Source organism: Corvus brachyrhynchos, unplaced genomic scaffold, assembly GCF_000691975.1.
Source record: "Corvus brachyrhynchos isolate BGI_N302 unplaced genomic scaffold, ASM69197v1 scaffold116, whole genome shotgun sequence".
Taxonomy (NCBI): domain Eukaryota; kingdom Metazoa; phylum Chordata; class Aves; order Passeriformes; family Corvidae; genus Corvus; species Corvus brachyrhynchos.
The window spans coordinates 14,567,432-14,572,855 of NW_008240221.1; the positions used below are offsets into that span (position 1 = coordinate 14,567,432).

The 5,424-nt window shown below is 43.2% G+C and overlaps 1 protein-coding gene across 1 annotated transcript in view; it reads right to left on the minus strand.

Moving 5' to 3' along the window:
- RUNX2 (runt related transcription factor 2) overlaps window positions 1-5,424 on the minus strand; it is a 93,357-nt gene that overhangs the window by 87,372 nt on the left and 561 nt on the right. The window lies entirely within an intron of this gene.

Sequence of the window (5,424 nt, forward strand, 5' to 3'; positions counted from 1 at the left end):
AAAGTTAAACAGAAATGCTAAGTTACTAGGAAGAAAATATACACACAGGGCAAAAAAGTCCACAAAAGTATTAACAAAAAAACTTCCTTTTCCCCAGTTGGCTACTTCTGATGCTGAAAATAAATTTATAACAAGAAGAGATTCAGAAATATTGCATGGCTGAGCCAGAACTTGAAAAAATATCTTGAGATACAAAGTCTCTCCCCTTGCAGTTACAGCCAATTTACATGGTCAAATATGAGTTTTTATATCATTCAGAGTAATTTATTCTGTCTCTTGAAATATATATTACATTTTGTCATACGGCCTTCCTGAGATGTCTTTTCCATAAATAAAACTAATAATTGCAGGTGATATTAATTCAGTGGAAAGAATGAGGAGTTCTGGGTACATAGGGAGAGCATTATGTGGTCCAGTGAACTGTACAATGTTTCTCTAAAACAATTAAAAGGAATTAAAATCATATAGAAAAAGGCCATATTACTGAAAACTATAGCTTATTTTAAAAAAATATTGAAGAGAAAGAAGCAAGCAAAGATTAAAAGCTGTTTGAAAAGAATTTACCTGCTTTTCTTTTTTTGCATAAAATACCAGGTAATACCACCCAAAACTAAAAGCTAAGTTTTGCCACAAATTACTGTGAGGTCTTCATGTATCAAACAAAGATTTTACTTTAAAGTCATATGAAAGTCCCTGAACACAAAACCAGAGGAACCACCATTGTGGCTAAGATCTGAGGTCCCAATAACTCTCTACGTTGGGTCTGGCAGCAACCAGGTCTGACAGCTTCAAAGCCAGGTGTAAGGAATAATAAATAATAATCAAATAACAAATAATAATCTGGTGAACAGATTACAGAGCTGACTAACCATTAACAAATGGACACTGGCTTAAACTGTGAAGCATGGGGCTTGAGACTACTTATAAACCACTCCCTTCCCAGTCTGCAGCAGGCCATGTTATCTCTGGACAGTCTTGTCGTGCCCATCAGCGTCCCAGGGAGTTGCACCCTACGCTTTTTATACCTCACAAAACAACAACAACAAATCACATTAAGTCCAGAAATGCAAAGCACCTGAGAGCACAGCAGGAAGCACACGGCTGCCAGGGGTCTGGGAAGAGGGAACAAGGCACCTGAAGCCTCAGCTCACCTCTTTCTCCCCAGGTACCCACAGAGCATGGACAGGCAGCGCCATCACAGCTCCATCTCAGTCCCAAACCCAGGTACAGCTTTTAACACTTGCCAGGAGGGAGCAAAATCCCTTAAAAGGCTCCCCTCTGTCCTCTGTTGCTTTTCAGAGCTTTCCTCCCTGCCCTTTCCACTCGATGTCAGTTCAATTTGTCAGCTTAGCCATCAGCCCAGAGCTGCACGTGCTGCTGCCATCGCCGGGTGATTGTAGCTGATCGAGAGCTGCATCATTACTGAGAAGCCTTGGATGCAGCATCACTGTTCATCTCCTTCAGAGAGCACCAAAGGACAAGACAAACTGAAATCAGAGGTGAAAATAAAAACTTTGGCTCATAAAATAAAGGCCTATAACATGGGAAGATCCCTTGCCACGCAATAGGAGTAAAGGCTTATTCTTTTCATAATTTGATACTTTCTTGCCACAAAATAGCCTAAGACTATTGCACAGGTACATAGTAGCACTCAGTAGAAAAAAGCTTCGCAAAACAAGTCTGAAACCTGGAGAAATACACGTCACTTTGAGAATTTTCAAAAGTAATCATACATACTGAAAGACTGCTGGCATAAACCCTGATTTGGCAATTTTAAGCCATGTATCAATGCAAAATTAATTACATATTCTTAGAAAGATGATTGTAAATGCACTGTGAAATGAGTATGGACTGTGTTAAAAATTAAAGATTAGAAGTAGAAGCAGTGCACATTCCTTACCTACTCCTTAATACTCAGTATCTCTACTATTTCAAAAACTTTATTTTCCGTATTAAGCTCCCTACACATTTTGATGATTAAAGGTAGATTTTGCCCTTTTATTTTTTTTTCTTTCAACTAGAGCTCAAAAAAGCACACGAAGCCCCAAAATAAAACCAAACCAATTCTTACGAGTTGAAAATAACTATGTGTTTTTTGCATAACACAATTCTGGTTAGGCAACCTGTTCGCCCAGTTTCGGTCCAGTGGGATTTGAACTGGCCAAAGTATGTAGCCTGAAGACGGAAGTTATAAGCACAAAGCAAAACTCATATACAACAGCAGGTACTCAGACTTTTCTGCAGAGTAAAATGCTTGTCTGAAAAAAAAAAAAAGGCCAACACTAGTGTACATGCTAACTAGTTCCTCTCAAACATTGATATCTGCCACTTCAACAGCTTTCTTGTGAAACACTGAATTCAAACAGCCTCTGAGTGTAAAATCTTCTGTACTGAGAATGCTTTTTCCAGACATTGCCAAAAGAGCATCTGATACTATTAAAAATATTTCAGTGTTCTGTAACTTAAAACAGAGTAACTGATTCGCGCTACTTTTTGTTTCAAAATCTACATCTGGGCTGACAATTTATACAGCAGGTTTCAGCTTGAAGCTATTTAAAACAGCTGAGTTATAAACTCCAAAAATTGGGGTTTGGAGGGAAATGCTGACAGACCCTGAACTACTGTGGTGCTACTGGGGAGATGTCTTAGACTCCACATCCCGTTTATTCCCCTGCCTTTAAGTCCACTAAGACTCTGCTGCTATTAGCATCACACAGAAGTCACTTCTAACCTCTAACGTGGCAATCTGGGTCTTTATGACTTGCAGTAAAAACTCACACAGAGGGGCCAAATTCTCATGACTCAAATAAAGTAGTGCTGGCTATTGAGATTAAGAAGTGAATATGATTTGGACCTGGGTGCACAATATCCATTTATTTTATGCTGGAATATTAATAGCTAGAGCTGTATTAATAGGTACTCATCTAATACTCTTCCCCACAAAACCAGTCAGCATTAACAATCTCGTTAGTGAGCACACGACAGGGACTCCCTTCCCAGTGTGTGCAAATATTAATACTTAAAATTCAAACCTAATGCTAAGCCAACACTATTTCAAAAAATTATAATCAAATCCAGCACTGTTTATAACATACTTCCTCTCCTGCATATGATTTATATCTGTTTTTTTAAATTAAAACAGTGCTATATCCAGCGTACATTTTCGCTCGAGATCGCTGCGAGAGAATTATGACACACTTAACACACCACTCAAAACATTATCATCAACATATTATTTATTGCCAATAAAACTTCACAAAGTGTGTTGTCTGTGAGCTATTTCTTTTTCAAGTTATTGTTTAGCTGAGATTTCTATAGCTCAAATCTGTCTCTTTTTTCCCTTTCAGAGCTGATTCCCATTCTGTTGTAACACAGTCAAATGTTTCACTGTATGATACATGCAGCTCCTTTGGTCTAAAACTACTGGGCAGCTGCATGCAAGTTGCATTTGAAAAATCAAATAATTTTTTTTTTAATGGTCAAAAATATTTCAAGTGAGTTTCAAATTAATTTACAGGTAAAGAAGGGCATATATAATTTTGGCATATTTTAAAAAGTGTGTGTGGCACATGAAAACACAGCTGCACCCACGGTAGTGGGTGCAAGGGGTAACGTGTGCCTCTTACGCATCCCAAAATCGGTCAGATCTGCACCGCCCTGTCAGCAATCAAGCACAGGACCCACATATAATGCACATATAAATACATATATATGAACACAAAAAGAGTGGGAAACAGTCTAAATCCTTTGTCTACCCTTTTATCACATGTAAGCATTCTCATTATAATAATATTCTAAATACTTTAATGTTTAGTTTAGATCTTTCCCTTATTCTAATGAGCTGCGACCTCATCCTTTGAATTGCTGTGAGGTAGGAGAAGGCTCAGACACCTCAGAGGAGAACAGCAACGTGACCACGAGAATGCAACAGCTCCCGCGCCCCTGCTTTAAAGAGTAACTACAACACCAACTTAATGTAGCACTCAATTAAATTATAATCACAATTCTCTGAAAGCTCCTCCTCTTTACCCTGCAGCCCCTCTGAACCAGAACCACTGTGATCCACACCTAGAGAGACTCTGAGTGCCACACCAAGCCACGAAGTCAAAAGACACCCCATTTTCCTGCCATTTCTGCTCAGTCCGACCATCATGTCCTGCACAAGGAAGCCCTGTGCAAAGGGCTCCTCCTGCAATTCCAGCTGCTCCAAGCTGTTGCCACACACAAGAGCACTTTATCCAAGCCTCACCTGCACACCCGTAACATCTTCAAAGCAAAGCTCCATCTTTATCACCCTCACTTTACCAGGAGCTCATTTAACCACTTTTACTATTTCTTCCCGGACAAACGGCCATGATAACATGGCTGGCAGTCGGGAAACACCAGAACAAGGCGATGTTCTGGAACGCACTGGATGAGACTGCTTCCAAACTTTCCTGTCTTTTCAGGGATTTCCAGGTGTGTTATTTTTCACAGGAAAAAGTGGGTATGTTGAGATCCTCGCAGGGCCACCCCACCTAACTCTGACCCGTGCCCTGCTCGGGAAGGCACTTAGGAACACCCCAGCCATTGCCCCCTCCCTATCAAAGGCCACGGGAGGGGAAACTCCAGGGGGAATACTTGGAAATATAGCTAGGGGAGGAAAAGGCCTTGCTTTAAAGCATGCAATTATTGTTGTTGTTATTACAGATTTTTTCTAAAATCGTTTCCTCTCATTAGCGCGCCGTGGGGATGGAGACAGAAAATTAAAAGCAGCATCCCCGGTGCAGAGCGGGGTGGGATTTATTATGGAAATGTGCGACCCTGCCAAGGAGAGCGTCTCTGGGCAGCAACTTCCTCGGTTGTCCACCAGGAGAAGTGAAGGGGCCCCGTGTCCCCCCCTCCAAGTGCTCTGTGTCCCCCTTCCCAGCCCCATCTCTGTCCGGGCGGTTGGAGGCCAAAGCCCTGATCCCACTCTGCCACTCAGCCTGACCCTCGGGCTCCAGCCGCCCCCCGCACTCTTCAGAGCCACCTCAAATCCCCCAGTCCCACTACCGGCAGTGGGAGGAAGGGGCATCCCCGTCGGTCAGGGACTGGTTTCTCGAGGTGGGGGGGTGCCACACTGAACTACGGCCCAGGGCTGAATCCCTCCTTCCTCAGGGAGGGAAAGCAGATTTAAAAAAAAAACACCAAAAAACACAGGGAGAAGGGCTGTGGGAAGTAGGGGGTGTCTCCCAGGGGGATGCTGAGGGGGGCACAGGGTGCCCCTGGGCTGCGAGGGGAACACGCCGGCAGTGCCCCGCGGAGATGGAGATAACGGGATGGCTCCGGGGGTGCGGGCCGTGCAGGGGGGCGGGCAGAGCATGGGGGGGCACCGGGGGCCCAGCAAGGGTAAGCGGGGCAGAGCTGGCGTACGGCGGGCACAGGAAGCGCAGCAGGACGGGG